This window comes from Rhipicephalus microplus, chromosome 1 (genome assembly GCF_043290135.1).
Source record: "Rhipicephalus microplus isolate Deutch F79 chromosome 1, USDA_Rmic, whole genome shotgun sequence".
Taxonomy (NCBI): Eukaryota; Metazoa; Arthropoda; class Arachnida; order Ixodida; family Ixodidae; genus Rhipicephalus; species Rhipicephalus microplus.
Window position 1 is genome coordinate 55,216,965 of NC_134700.1, and position 17,296 is coordinate 55,234,260.

Consider the following 17,296-nt stretch of genomic DNA (forward strand, 5'->3'; position numbering starts at 1 on the left):
ATTATTCGTGCGTAGTGCGTTAAACCTACAAACTTTTATTAAAAAGGTGTTTAACGAGTCAATTAGTTCAGGTTTGTTATTTAAATACAAATTACAAGTATTTTGAATACAGGGGGCGCCACGGGTGCTGCGGCTAAAGGTAAACACTGCAAGATAGTAGCCGCCTGCGATGTATTGATGGTGAAAACTCCGATGAAATCTTGGCCATGGCCTAGGCCACTTTCAAGGAGGACTGGAGTGTCGTCGCTGCTTCATGTGATTGCTAGATGCTTAGTTGAACCTGGTGGTTGGAGCTAGCGCGGCCATCCACCGCGCCGCAGCTTCATCTGAGTGTGTGCGCCATAAAGTTTCTCAGTATGATGTGCGGATTACAGTCCTTGGACGTACTGCATTTTCTAGATTGCAATGCCAAGCGTGGTGTTGTCAAAGGAGAAAGTGTTCTTGCTGCCTAGTTTTGCTTGTCGCGAAAGACAAGGTCGACGATGAAATAAATGCTTTCGCAGGGTTTACGTGTGACTGACCGGACGCACATGCATGAAACCCCAGTGCGTCGGCGAACTGTTCATACGATGGATGGAAACAACTTTATTGTAATGTTCTTAAGAAGCCTGTGATCTCCGAAGGCCAGAGGTACTGTATTGCCGTCTGTTTTGTCAAGTGCGAACACGTACGGCCGTTCTCATCCGTTGCTACGTGAATGCTCCCGTGCTGTCACAGGCCGCGCGTGTTTTTGAGCAACGCAGACAAGTAGTTAGATGGGCTAACGCCGTCGGCACTTGCCCTTGGGCATTGTTTATCAAGTGCTAATCGCCGAGAACATTGCGGTGACACGTCAGTATTTTTAAAGAAAGCGGCCTGCCGGTTACCTCGTCAGGTGATGGTACACTGAGCGACATAAAAAAAAGTTGCCCAAGACTACGTTGCGGTGCACCTTTCTGTCATCAAGACTTTGATAAACCGTGGAAATCAACATTCCTGACACCTGTGCTGAAGAAACCAATGCAGCCAGCTGCATTCGAGTTTTTGTGGCTTTTTGCGTCTCGCCGATTAAGAGCACTAATTCGCAAAACACTTTATTATAATAAATATAGTCAAACCTGCAAGCGTCATCGAAGATCCAATATTAAAGGGCCTGTGGACGGGACCACCACCAGCAGCAAGTTGGGCTGATGAGCAGGCGCACACTTTTTCGTTTGGACGTAATTTTAACGGCTTTTATTGTTATGTCTGGACGTACCGCTAGACACTCCTGACTATTCAAACAAAGCGCCTAACCGAAAATGCAACACGTCACTTCCGTGCGGCGCAGCAGTCGTTTCTGTGTGGAGATAGCTCGTGCGCCGCGCGGCGCAGCAGTCTTTGCCAAAAAAAAAAGGCAGCGTCTCGTGCGCCGCGCGGCGCTCTAGCCATCCCCACACAGAACTGGCTGCTGCGCCGCACGGAAGTGACGTCACTTTAAAAAAATTAACGTAAAGCTATTTAAATGTGCAAATAATTACTTTATAATGCAATACACTTACAAAATTGTCATTAAACAAGTGTGTAACGTGTTTTTTATAGTGCATAAATTAATTATTAACGCATTGAATAAAAATATTTGTTTTTGTATACTGTTTTTGTAATATTAGTATATATTGCTCAATTTAACAACCTAATAAATTATTTGTTGGTTTATAAGTATTATTAAAAGGAAAATAAGTTGATTGTTTGTTCTGTGCTCGAGGGTGCAGCGGGTTTGCCCCTGGTTTCGGTTTGGAGCGTATTTTGATCATACGACTACCCTAATACAGTACATGTGTACAGTATTGTACACATACAGTACACATACGTACAGTATCGCACACAATATTGTACAGTACATGTGTACGTTCTACATCGCAATGTGCCATGTCAACAGCATTCGCCGAACAGGGTGTGATAAATCTGCATTGCAACGTCAACAGAGTGTTTCTTTGATAGACCGAGAGGAAATCGGTGGTCTGGCGTCAAATTAATGTGCATCCTTGCCTGTCGACAGAGTGTTTCTTTTGTAGACAGAGAGGAAATCGGTGGTCTGGTGTCAAATTAATGGGCATGCTTGCCTTTCGTTCGCGAAATCTATGCGTCCAGTGACGCTGTTCTGGTACCACGTCTACTGGGGCGCGTTTTTCTGTCATCAGAGCCTCAATAAATAGCGTGAACAGCATTGCTTACCCAGTGGCGGAGGAAACGATGCAGTCAGTTGCATCGTTTTCGCTTACGGGCCTGGAGTTTTGTGTGTCCTTGTACGTCTCGGCAAGAAAGTGCATCGATTGTTGAACAAGCGTATAAATGTCCTATTCTGCGAGGATAATCAAACATTCGAAATCAAAGGAGGCGGCATTCAGGAAGATCAGTCCAATATGTGCTTAGGAGAAACTTGTTAACTTGTGTCGCAGACAGTACATTGTTGTTATTGATTTCAGCAGTGCTCTGAGGGACGAGGATCTTTCAGTGCGCTGCTAAAATCAAGAATGCGATCCAACTTGCGTATGCAATTTTCAGTTTTCATGCAGCACATTATTGATCGCCTTATATGAAAAAGTTAACAAAAAGTCATTTATGTACGTGCTATGCATGCCACGTTAAGCTTCTGTGCTAACTATACCCTTGCACTGGATATTAAAATGTTTACATGCTTACACTCTGAGGAAGAGATGGTCCGCTTATTTCTTTTAAACAAATCTGGAATGTTGGCCATGTTGTCGCTTGTGCCTCTAGACCAGGTAGTCGTGTCTGGACCACCAAGCAAACCAGCTTGACCTTCCTCATGCCCAGGGTTACACATCTTAATTCATGCGGCTACGATGTGCTGCTGCACTTCCACTAAGTATGAGTTGAATATGTTCGCAAATAGACTGCCATATAAAGCACTTGCAGGTGCTCTTCGGTTTTCTTTTTTAGCGTGTTATAGTGCAGCGATTGGTTCGCAGGTAGGACTTGCAAACCTTGTACAGCTATGGACAGGGCTGACTATTGTAGCTTCGTATGCATGTAGAAACCTTTTCCAAGTAGAAAGGTTATTATCATCAACATAAGAGAAAGGTATACAAGCTGTTTTCATCCAACCTTTCTTCACAAATGAGATAAAGATGACTAACCCATTACTACTTGAATTACCAGCCATACTGTACAGGTTGCCATCAATTTAATTAATGCAACACCCAACATTAAAACCACACTAATTCATTAATTTCACCTGTGACGACAATGTTAGTACAGTCAGCATTAGGCCGGCAATCGTGGCACTGCACGAGAGCCTCTTTTAATGTTGCCTATAGCAGCTAGATTACAAAAGCACTACAATTTTGTCGAAAAACTCACATGATCTACGAAGTCTTCACGTCTCGCTATTGAGGTGACCAGGGCATGGTTGGAAGTGCTGCGATCATATGTCTGACTAAGGAGCTGAAGTGCTTGCTTCATGTGTGATGCCTGTATTGCGTTGATTTGCTTGCATCGGATCCATGCATTCATTGTGCACGATGACCTAAACTGATACGACACATGCATTTTAATCTCTCATAACATAGACAGATTAAGAGATGCCCTTCTTGGCTACTTAGTTCATAACTGAAGCTCAACAGTGGCAGGACAAAAACATGTGGGTCTAAAGGACCGGGCAAAATCCTCCTGACCTTATATGATGGTCTACTGACAAATTTTGTCGCCTCCTCACCTACGCCAAATTTAGTGTTAGTTATAAACGTTCGGCGATTTTAAACTTCCAGGCTTCAGTTTTGTCACTTTATCTATCTTGGCTAGTGATAAGGTAGCCCATGCCTTACTATAAAAGCTTGTTAAGACTTTCGCCTAACTCAGTTTATCACGAAGCCTATACAAATTGTAGGTTCTGATTTTGATGAGATAAACCTTGAAACTTCTTTTTCTGAGAGCCTTTTAGCTCTATGTTCTCCCCATTTTTTTAAACAAAATTAGACGCCGTTCAAAACTACCCGAACTCATGATATGACACATACCTGTTACAAAAGTACGGTGTAGTAAATGTGCATTTTTGCCTCAAAGAGCCAATAAAAAGAAGAAACAAAAATGTCTGTGTAGGTCTACACTGTACCCTATTAATCCTTGGGAATTCAACAGCAAGTGATATGGATTACAGAAAAATGCTCAAAGCCTCAAGCCGTCAGTTGAGGTGCTGTGCACTATCATCATCAGCCTGACTACGTCCACTGCAGGACAAAGGCCTCTCCCATGTTTCGCCAGTTAACTCGATCCTGTGCTTGCTGCTGCCACTTTACACCCACAAACTTCTTGATCTCATCTGCCCACCTAACCTTCTGTCTCCCCCTAACTCTCATGCCTTCTCTGGGAATCCAGTTAGTTACCCTTAACGACCAGCAATTGTACTGTCTATGCACTACATGCCCAGCCCATGTCCATTTCCTCTTCTTGATTTCAACTATGATATGCTTAACCCCGTTTTGTTCCCTGATCCACTCTGCTCTCTTTTTGTCTCTTAAAGTTACACCTACCATTTTTCTTTCCATTGCTCGCTGCATCATCCTCTATTCAAGCTGAACCCTCTTTGTAAGTCTCCAGGTTTCCGCTCCGTAGCTAAGTACCAGCAAGTTACAGCTGTTATATATCTTCTTCTTGAGGGATAGTGGCAATCTACCTGTCATAACATGAGAGTGCTTGCCAAATGTGCTCCACCCCATTCTTATTCTTCTAGTTACTTCAATCTCTTGGTTCGGCTCCGTGGTTATTACCTGCACTAAGTAGACATAGTCTTTTACTAAAAACTCGCGCTCAGCTTGACGACTTAACTCATCGCCGCAGAACTGCCCGCCTTTCGCTTCTCCACAAGCTCTATCATCACCCATACCTTCACCGCATTTTCGAAGCACCAACAGTCATCTTTCCACGCACAGACCATATCTTCAAGATAAAATGTATAACTTGTCACTCAGCTCATTACGCTAATTCCTTCATTCCCCGAACAATAGTTGCATGGAATAGCTTGCCATCCCACATTGCCACTCAAGCAGATTTCCCAACATTTAACGAACTTTTACTCAACATTTCCGATTAGATATCCACCGCGCGTACTCTCATTAAGCTTCTTCATATGTACATCAGTGTTTATTTTTCTTGTTATCATGTGTTAATGTTTTTCATGACCATTGTACACTCTTGATTTGTATTATTTATGTGTTAATTACGAACTTTTGTATCTTAAGATCATGCCATCATTTTAGTTTTTTTTCCTTGTATACTGTATTTGTTAGTGCCCTTAATTTATGTTTCCAGTATTCAATATTTCATCTCTACTTAATTTTTCTTTTTTTCATAGTATCTGATTTTGGTTGTTGTTGTTGCTTTTTGTATTTAGCTCGCTTTCATTATTTTGTTTAATCTTGTTTTTAGACTGTATAAGCGTACAAAAATTTGTTTCATGTGTTTGTTCCCCTATGTAATACCCCTTCGGGGGCCTTTAGGGGTATTATGAAATAAAAATAAACAACTTGAAGTGCACTATTAACTATCTTGAAGCACTGCTCTCTTCCGAGGTTGTTGTACATTACTTTCGTTTTCTGCAGATCAATTCTAAGACCCACCTTTCTGCTCTCCTTGTCTAATTCTTTAATCATGAGTTGGAATTAGTCCCCTGAGTTACTCAGCAATGAAATGTCATCGGCGAAGCGCAGGTTACTAAGGTATTCTCTATTAACTCTTATCCCTAACTGTTCCCATTCTAGGCCTCTGAAAACCTCCTGTAAGCACGTGGTAAATAGCATTGGGGAGATTTTATCCCCCTGCCTTACACCCTTCTTGATTGGTATTCTGTTGCTTTCTTTATGAAGCATTAGGACAGCAGTTGATCCCCTGTAGATGTACTCCAGGATCTTTGTATATGCTTCATCGACGCTCTGATTCCGCAGTGTCTGCATGACTGATGATATTTCTACTGAATAAAACGCCTTCTCGTAATCTATGAAGGGTATGAATAGTGGTTGGTTATATTCTGAGCATTTCTCTATTATTTGATTGATAGTATGAATGTGGTCGATTGTTGAGTATCCTGTTCGAAATCCTGCTTGTTCCTTTGGTTGATCGAATTCTAATGTTTTAATAACTCTGTTAGCAAGTACCTTTGTAAATAACTTGTATACTACGGACAGCAACCTGGTCGGCCTGTAATTCTTTTAGTCCTTGTCATCTCCTTTCTTATGTATTAAGATGATGTTAGCATTCTTCCAAGACTCTGGTACCCTTCCCGTCAGGAGACACCTCGTAAATAGGATGGCTAGTTTTTCTAACACAATTTGTTCTCCATCTTTCAGCAGATCTGATGTTACCTAATCCTCACCAGCAGCTTTGCCTCTTTGCATGCTCTCCAAAGCTTTTCTGACTCCTTCTATCATTACTAGTGGGGTGTCATCTGGGTTACTGCAAGTTCCTATAGTATTAAGGTCGAGGTTGTCCTGGCTACTGTACAGATCTCTGTAAAACTCCTCCGTTATTTTAACTATCCTATCCATATTGGTAGTTATTTTGCCTTCTTTGTCCCTTAGTGCATATATCCAATTTCTCCCTATTCCAAGTTTCCTCTTCACTGTTTTGACGCTTCCTCCATTTTTCAGAACATGTTCAATTCCCTCCATGTTATACCTTCTTACATCGAATACCTTACGCCTATTAATCAACTTCGAAAGTTCTGCCAGTTCTATTTTGTCTGTTGTACTTGAGACTTTCATGCTTTGACGCTCTTTAATGAGGTTATTCGTCTCCTGGGACAGCTTGGCAGTGTCCTGTCTAAGTACCGTACCTCCAACTTCCACTGCACACTCCATAATGATACTCTTCAGATTATTATTCATTGCGTCAACGCTAAGGCTGGTTTCCTCGATAAGAGCCGAGCACCTGTTCTGAAGGGAGACTCTCAATTCCTCTACTTTCCCTCACAGTGCTAGCTAATTGATTGGCTTCTTGCGTATCAGTTTCTGTCGTTTCTTCTTCAAGTCTAGGTGAAATCGAGACCGTACCATTCTATGGTAACTGCATCACACCCTGCCAACCACTTCCACATCCTGCACGATGCCTGGGTGTGCACTCATTATAAAGTCTATTCCGTTTTTACTTTCCCCATTAGGGCTCCTCCATGCCCTCTTACGGTTTCCTCGTTTTTGATAGAAGGTATTCAAAATACGTAAATTATTGCGTTCTGCAAATTCTACTAGTAGCTCTCCTTCGGCATTTCTAGTACCGATGCCATAATCTCCTACTGCCTGGTCTCCAGCCTATCTTTGCATTAAAGTCTGCCATCAGTATAGTATAGTGTGTTTTTACCTTACTCATTGCTGATTCCACGTCCGTCTTCATAGAAGCTTTCAACTGATGCGTCATCGTGGCTGGATGTAGGCGCGTAAGGTTGTATCCTTCATCTTGTATCTCTTATTGAGTTTAATTACCATACCTACCACCCTTTCATTAATGCTATAGTATTCCTATATGTTGCCAGCTATGTTTCTGTGAATTAGGAACCCCACTCCCAGTTCTCTTCTGTCAACCAAGCCTCGATAGCAAAGGAGGTGCCCATTCTGTAGCACCGTATAGGCCTCATCTGTCCTCCTAACCTCACTGAGTTTTATTATATCCCATTTAACACCCTCTAGCTCCTCGAGTAGTACAGCTAGGCTTCCCTCACTAGATAAGGTTCTAGTGTTAAACGTTGCCAAGTTCAGGTTCCAATGGTGGCCTGTCTGGATCCAGAGATTCTTAGCACCCTCTGCTGCATTGCAGATCTGACCGCCGCCGGGGTCAGTTGCTTCGCAGCTGCTGGGGACTAAGGGCCGTGAGTTATTTGATGTATGCATGTGGGAGGTAGTGGCCAGATACTGCACCCGGGTGGCCAATCCATCTCTGGTGAGAACCCCCCCCCCCCCCCCCCTTAGCTCGGGTCCGTGGTGTCACTACACACTAAACGCCTGCTTATGCAGACACCCCTGCGTGTCCACTGTGCTATGTAATAAACCCTGGAGATTTTGGAATGTAATATAAGCCGCATTTATATCCTGATCCATCTGAACATTGACTAGCTGAATGGCGTCTATTCTGCCTATCTTATTATAAAAGCGTTCTCATCTGTTTTCACTCTTGAAATGGTTACTCCTTTTCGAATCTTTAGTTCATTTAATGATTTCTCTATTCTATGCAATAAATTTGTAGTCGTCAGTAAAGATGGTATTTTTTCTTTATTTAGAAACAATAAAAATGCTGCAAGTATAGATCTCCTTGTTTTTAGCCACGATATATTAAAATATATTTGGGAGCATTTTTGAAGCCTTTACTGCACTTTTTTTATGGATCATTATCCTTTTGCTGCATTCCTCATCACTGGTGTGAAGCCAAGTTATGCAATGTTCTAATCAGGCACCTGCCCTGATTCTCTAAACTACAGACTCATTCCTTTCACTTACACTTTTTCCAAGCTCCTCGAAGGCATCATTCAAACTCAAATGAATGATTATTTCAAAGATTACATCATGTTTAAATAGCACAGTTTCTGTAAGGAATTTCCTTGTGATCATCAGCTGACATAATTTACTCATGGCTTATTAATAGACACTGGCTTTCAAGTTGAAGCCTTGTTTCCCAGTTTTTTCGGTGCACTGATTGGGTCTCCGACCATAGGCCTGTATTCACTAACCATCCTCGGTGTTACCTCAAGTCTTTGTTATCGGTTGTAAGCCTTTATTGCGCTTGATGTACAAAGTTGGCCAGTATTCGTGAACCAGTCTTGTTGTAGTTTTTTACCTCCTTACCATTTTTGTGCCTTTATAACACAAGTAGAGGGTACAAAAGCTTGAGGAGAACTCGAGGAAAGGCCAAGGTTGGTTTGTGAATACGGGCCATAGACTCTGTAGTTAACACAACTGAACATTCACACACACATCTTAGTATACAAGGGTTCCTCTGATATCGCAGTCAATTCACCTCTGTTAATGGCTCTTACTCTTCGACAGCTCAAGTAACATTCGGCACTCCGCAGGGAAGTTTCCTTGGTCCCCTGTTCTTTTCTAATATTTGTTAATGATTTGCCTGAATGTATTTTTTCTCAAACTAGACTTTTTCACTGATTACCTCATTTGTAGTGTACTGAGCCATGAAAAGTAACTCTGGCTATCAGTTATTATAAAGCAACCTCTGTTCAATTACAACTTGGTGCTCATCATGGCTACATTTCTAAATAAGTGTAAGGCTCGATCAACTTGTCACGTTTACAAAAAGTTTTATGCTGCTTTCTGAACTTCACATACTCCAAATACATAAATGTTGATTCAGCTTGCACTGACAACTATTTAAATGTTCATTCTATGTTTGACCTGACATGGAGCCGTCATACCTATTTCGCTTTGTAGTTGCCACTACCTCTCTGCCTCTCAAATTGTAATCTACAACATGCTCCTGCACAGGTGCTTAATCTCACCCACTTTACTTTAATTCATCCTAAAATATAGAGTATACTTCATAGATGTGGCACCTGAATTAGGCCTACATCATAGGCAACATCGATCTCTCCAAAAAAATGCAACAGATTTTTTTTTTTCTGATTACTACCATTTCATTGGTGTGTCAGTCCTAAAGGCTTGTGCTGGTCTTGATAACCTTTACCATCATTGTACACTAGTTTCTTTACCTCTTTTTTATAAAATATACTGCCACTCATTACTTCATTTTTTTTCCAATCATATTTCCACATCACCATCGTCCTTTCAAAATTAAACACATAGCTTGCTGTACTTCCATCTTTGCTAAATCATTCATCCCTAAAACCATTATCGAGTTGAACTGGCTGCCTCCTTATATTACAACTAAAATTAATACACTTAAATTTAATAAACTTATTAAAAGTATTACCCATTTGTAGGCTGTCTCACTAGAGCTTTTCTATTTTCAGAATTGCATTTTTGTATATTTTGTTTGTTATGTCACACTTTTTTAGGTGTTTGTTTGATGAGTATTGTTGTTCTGCTGTTTATTGATGCTACAGCCTATCTGTTTTTCCCTCCTCTTTATGTAATATATCCCTACAAGTAAGGGCCTTGAGGCATTTCTTGCAAGAAAATCAGTAAATGACAATTCTAATGTACCAAAGTCTCCTTCCCGTTTAAATGAAACTGCTTTATGAATTTTTAGGCTAGTTAGTCATTATCAATAAAGTTTGTGAATGCCTTTTTTATGCCATTTCTAAGCCTGAAGAAAAAAATAGCAAGAAAATACTTTAGCCACAAAAAAATCATTTTTTATTCAAGAGAAGCATTTGCATGTATAGGCTGGTGCACATGTATGCACTTATGTTTTCAGAGGTGGTGCCGCTTCAGTGGCTCATACAGTACTCGCCTACTCACCCAATAGATGCAGCTTTGATTAATCCAGGCACCATGGTTGCATTTCTGTAGAAGTGAAATTCTAGAGAACCACGTCAGGTGGAATACTAGGGCACAATAAAGAACCCAATGGGGTTCAAATTGTCTGGAGCCTTCCAATACACTGTCTCGAAAAGGTCGTACTACTTTGTTAAAGTCTGTAACCTAAATTTAGAGGCAAAACTTTAAAGTAAATGATAACAGTACACTGATGAAGTCATGCAATAAAAGTTTGGACACAGCATGGTAGAGTTGACGTGTCAGAATTAATGGTGTGAAAGTATTTGAAAAGTGCAAGTAATATTGTGCAGTACCATTCAATTTGGTCTTTTGTTTGAATAACTCTAGGGGAATATTTTTTGATTGTTTAAAATTACAGCAAAATCTCAATAGTATCAAACAAACACGAGATAAAGGTATGATAAATATAATCCAAAAGGCCAGAATTTGTTAGATATAGACAGCAATCACTTATACTTTTTAAGGAGAGTCACCAGATATTTTAGGCCCATGGCAAAGTAGCTCCAGTGCGTTACATGCCACAAAAGTGCTACTGACATTCTTTTGGGCCCCAAATCTGAACGAAACATCGTAAATAGTGTAGTGCACATGTGTGAGTGTATGTGTTATGTGTTTATCACTGCATATATCATAGTTATCACCCAGTATCTGGAGTAACATGTCAGGCGAAAAGCCAGACAAACATCTACAACTCTCCACTAAAATGATACTCACTCTTCAACAGCTTTTTGCAAAATCTGGCTAAAAAATCACCAAATTTTTCTTTGTGTTTAAAACTTGCTCTGCTTGCTAATTTCTGTAGACGAAAATTTTCTTGCCTGTTCGTGCTAGTTTATAGCTTTTCGCCGACTCAGCTAGAGAGTATCAAACAACAATTTTCATTCAAAGGATGTCTATAGGATGCACTCGATAAAATGGTGTTTATGGCAAGCTAATGAGATAATGTAACTGTAAATAAATTACTTTTTTATGTATATAAACTCATTAAGGGATTTTGGCACGAGCCAAATTGAATAAATTTGTGAAATTCGATATTCACTGTAGAAGCATGTCAAAATAAAACGGCACAAATAATATGTCATAGCAGCCTGTTCAACATACTATGAAGTAAAAATGATTAAGGTGCTCAAGATATATCGACTGAAAAATAAATTCCAATTTCACTTTTTTTTTAGAAGAAAGCTCAGTGTCACTTAGTGGACTAAAAGTATTCATAAAGTTATATATATTACCTAAAAATATGTGAAGTTACAGGGAAGTATTGTTTTTTGAACTCGAGAAATACTTAATTTTTTTTTCAATTTTGTAACACTGTAAACTTTTTGACGATGTAATGCAAGTGGCAACACGCGTTCGCAACAGCAGCCTTCAGCCCCAGCCCACTGATCTGGGATGTAGGCAGTAAGCTTGGCATGTCTATGAACGAAATGGGGTTGTCATTGGCGTTTTATTGCCAACAGAGGCAATACAAGCAATGTGGTAAGAGAGTGACAACATCTCAATGAGCCATCCAGCCATTACAGATTTACGATCATAACATGCTACTTTCTTCAGAGGGTTCTGCAAATGAAATAGGTGTGTTTTTTATATTTATATAACAATAAATTAAATAATATGCATTTAATAAGCCAGATAGAGCACTGGTGCCATTCACGCAATATACTAATAAAAGCTGACCTTTTACAATTGTTTAACTTCAAGTGCAATGCGTTTCTTAGTGAACTTCTGTGACTTTGAATCAATCAATCATACAATCAAACGATCTCTCTCTCTCTCTCTCTCAATATATATATATATATATATATATATATATATATATATATATATATATATATATATATATATATATATATATATATATATATATATATATATATATATATACCTATCTATCTAGCCGCCTACGACCTTGTGCACTCCTTAGCATATCATTAAAAGAATGTACACAACAAAATTGGTATACATACCGTTATACATTGATTGGTACACTCGCAGCCGTTTCATTACATAGATATATGCCAAATATGATATGACGAGATATTTTTGTGCAAATAACATAAATTAATGGTGTGGTAATGGAAAAACCATGACATGCATGTCACGAATGGGCTCACATGCATGTCACGTTCATGGTGTGCTTGCGGTTATTTTGCTATAGCTTGGTTTATACCAAAATTAATATGACGTGACCATAGGTCAGCAAAACTTATGCAGCTCATTCAGACTGAGGCTCACAGCTTGATCTGAGTTTGATTGAGTCGACTCGTGGGTGAGTTCGTCAACCTATGGACGTGACTGCATGATGAACATAAAGAGGAAATGGTAACATGTAAATTATGACATACAATCATGCACCACGTGATTTACATGCCGGGCTCTTGGTGTGCTTGCGGCAATTTCGCTAACTTAATATACAGTGAAATTTGCATTGCATACCACTGTATGATGACCATAAATGACATTTCCTAACATGCAAATCATAATATCCACGTCTTAATTGTACAGCATGGTTTCCTCCTTCCTGGCTGCTTCGCATTATGCATTGATTCCTGTATACTGTGCATGGGATCTGCCTTTTCTTTTTCTTTTCAAGAAAAGCATCCTGCTCCTTGGGAGCCAAAGAATGTCATAAAACTAAAATATAGTCTAGCCTTATGACGCTGTTTATATTACAGTAACATGATGCACTGCGAGTGTCAAGGAAAGCTACTGTGCATGCTCCTCACAGCAGCCAACCCATGAGTGGGGCCATGTGTATATGTCAGGTTGTTAGAATGGCGTGTATGAATTGCTGTGTGAATATATATATATATATATATATATATATATATATATATATATATATATATATATATATATATATATATATATATATATATATATATATATATATATATATATATATATATATATATATATATATATATATATATATATATATATATATATATATATATATATATATATATACACACATATATATATATATATACACACATATATATATATATATATATATATATATATATATATATATATATATATATATATATATATATATATATATATATATATATATATATATATATATATATATATATATATGTAACGTAAGAAGGTAGCGATAGTTAGGGTCGAGAAGGAAGAAGTGAAAATGGAATAAACACGGAGTATGATCCAGGCCACGTCTCCGATTCATCATAGCGTCACACAAGTCGACAGGACGCTATGATGAATCGGAGACGTGGCCTGGCTCATACTCCGTGTTTATTCCATTTTCACTTCTTCCTTCTCGACCTCTACTACTAACTCCTAACTATCGCTACCTTCTTACGTTACAGGATTCCCCCTCCCCCCGAAAGAAGTCGCGTCAGATGAACACGAATGAAAACTGAACATGCACGGCTTAGAACTGAACACTGTCAAAAAGAGAAGATCATTCCAAGTCCGAGGAAGTTTCCGTTAACACACTATAGCTTCACAGGAGAGGACAGCAATCCTGGGTATCAAGTACAGCTCTGGAGGGCGAGGCTGGCTGTTGCGCTCTGGACAACATAAGCATGCTTTGAGCGTGAAATCAGATGGAAACACAGCCGGTATTCTTGCGATGAATGAACGTGGTGTGATGGCTTTGAAGCATTGGCTGGATGATTTGCGCAGGTGTCGTGCTATTTGTCTTGATTGGAACCCATGCATCGCCACCCGTTTGCGTGCTTGTTGACCGAGGCTAGTGCGGTGATTTCTGCGTCCTTGCGGAATACAGGGTAGGGTTCGGCGCCTTTCTCGACGTTGTATGTCGTGTTGCCTGAGTCTTGATCTCGACTGAAGAAAGCTTACTCGACGTTCCTTGGGAAAATATCTTGGATTCGATGCTTTCTTTGTTTCGAGTGAGAAATCTTGAATATGTCGTTGGCTTGGTTGACACGTTTGTAAACGGCTTTCCATAAACCGCGTGTGTTCTTCCGAAGATGATTCCATTCGTCGTCGTCCTTGTTGGTATAGCCCTTGGAATCTCTGTTGTTCTTGGACTTGCTGGAATTGATGATGTTGCTGCGAAAAGACTTGAGGTGGCAGCCCTTTTTTACCATGACACTGACTTTCTGGGCAATTGAATGTGGTGTCGAGTGGGCAGGTAGTAGTCTCTAGGCTGTTGTGCTGCATTTCGGGTAATGAAGGTAATGCTTCAGAGTTGATAGATACATCATCAGGGGCTTCTTCACTGTTCGCTGCGAGTGGTTCTTGCGTCTGAATCTGGATGGTAGGTTCAGGGCTTGGCTGAGTATTCTCCGAGCTCCACAGCTCTATCCCGACCATTGTGAGCGTGCTAGATGTGAGGTGGGCGTTGTGAGCGACGAAAGAGCCAAGTGGCGGAAAACCAGGAGGTAGCCCAATTGTGCTGGATGGAAAATAAGCTGATCCAATGTGTGAAGACTGATTTTCACTCTTTGAGTCGTCATGGCGTTGTTCGGCATTTTCCTCATGTGTCAGCTGGTCTACCATGAACAAGGCGTCCTTATGACACGAATAGTGACCGTTAGGAGCCTTTGAAGAGCTGCGTCGTAGAAAACCAGGTGGTGGACCATGTATGCCAGACGAAGCATGAAAGGCATCAGTAGGGTGAGCGACGTCTCGTGTCGTATGTTGAAGCGATGACTTCGGAAATGCTGACTTTCGCGCAGAAGGGATGCGCGCTTGACGGTTAGGTTTTTCCGAATATACGCATGGCCTTCTGTAAGTAAACGCATGTGCCACTTCGTCTTGAGGCACTTGTCGATTCGCGCTGGACTTTCGAATGCATGAGGACTGCTTAGGAAATTGACGATAGTGTGCAGTTGTCTCTAGATGGTTGCCAATGAGTAAGTCTTGGTCATAATCATTAAAACGGGTAATCATCTCCTCTTTGATTTTTTGCCATGACTCGTCGTTCTCGAAAATGTGAATCAGGTAAAATTTGAATGCCTCACCAGTGACGTAGTCGCTGAAGTTCGTAACCATCTCCCGTTCCGACCAGGATGCAGCGGCGGCGTGGACCTCGAATAGGTTGAACCAGTCCTGTACGGGTCCGTCGTCCGCTGATCCGGTGTACTTGGGGATGTCGAGGTCAGCCGATGGTTCTGTCATGGTGCTGGTCGTTGTCCTTCTAGGCGATGATTCGGTAGTCAATGTATGGGCAGGGTGTCTTCTGTAGAACTGCGTCGATGCTGAGCGACTGATGAAGGGGCAGGCAGGTCTCCATCCTGTCGACTTGTGTGACGCTATGATGAATCAGAGACGTGGCCTGGCTCATACTCCGTGTTTATTCCATTTTCACTTCTTCCTTCTCGACCTCTACTACTAACTCCTAACTATCGCTACCTTCTTACGTTACATATATATATGCACCTGCAGCAATGTTTTTCAGTGTTCTGCTGTAACAATGCTTCAGAAACAGGCGGGAACTCTGGATTAGTGTCCACCGTGTAAATTTACAGGTGATTTTGCGGGTACATTTATAAAGTACATGTAGCTATAGTTCGTAGTATGCTCCATGTAAATTAACTGATACTTTTAATGTGCTGAACCAAATGGCAGCCGGTAATGTGATCTAGAGTCTGCAGCCTACATTTCCTTGGCGGAAAATCTTCGACTGCAGATCCAGCAATTTTCTCTCGTACACTGGGGCCACTTTAGATGCCAAGCGTGTTATGGTCGAGTTCAATGCTGTGTGCGGCGTGACCACCCTTGCTGCGCATGCGCGTCCCCTCCCCGTCTCTCTTTTCTCCTACACTCCCCCTTCTCTCGACTCGCACCATCGACTCAAGCAGCATCTGATAGCGAGTTCCTTGATAAAAAAAAAATGACTGCTAGCACTGCCCAACCGTTCACTGGCCACCCCGTATTAGGCACTGGATATTGACCTCCAAGGTAGTGCTGGTGATAGATTTCTCTTGTGCGTTGTTGAACAATGAAAATGAGCAGAGTGCGCGTTATACTTAGTTAAAAATGTACTGAGGGTCTCTGCATTTAATAAGAGTCTTGTGTCTCTCACCCATTAGCAGTGATTGGCATGTTACAGAAAGAAACACCGGTCCATCACTGCGTGCTTAGCGCCTCGTCCCCAGGTTGATCTCCTGCGCAACGCCACGATGAGAGCCAGCGTCCACGGCGCCGCCTGTGTAAGCGTTAGCGCCCGCTGCTTCACACGTATGCATGGTTCCCTTTAGTGGGAGAGAGCAATTTTTCTTCCACCATCAGTTTGTCTATCGGCGCAGATCGCAGACTGCGCAGCTCGTAAGCAGGAGCCGTACATTAGGAATAAGCCCTGCATGCCTTACCAAATGCATCGCGTACCACGAGATTTTAAATATTTATTCCCCATCTGCAGCAGTTAACCTAAACAGCACTGCGCGCGCAATCAAAGCCACGCCACGTCAATGTATCTATATAACTCGGTGACAGCTAAGACATCATGTGCGAAGATGGCACGTGGCTAAGTTACTCAAGGACTCATGCAAATTCAACTTGCGATCAACCAGCTATAGTTCCCAAAGTGAGCAATTAAAGAAATGTAACAGATATTATCACATCAGGCATTGCCTCTCACTCACATAATAGCCTGTCAAATGTGAGCAGCTTTAATACACCAACAGGTGCGTACGACGAATAAGGCATATATCCTTTGATTGCTGCACATCATTTACTTATAGGCTTTACCGCAACGCTTTCGCAATGCAGTGAAGCTTAATCATCTTTTGGTAATTGTCTTTTTGTCTGTTTGAAAAGGACTCGCCAAGATGCATACTTGGCCTGAGCAGTCGCAAATGCTTATTTTTGTTTGATGCACAAGTGGCTTGTGCATGCGTTCATTTCGTATCATGTAATGTTCT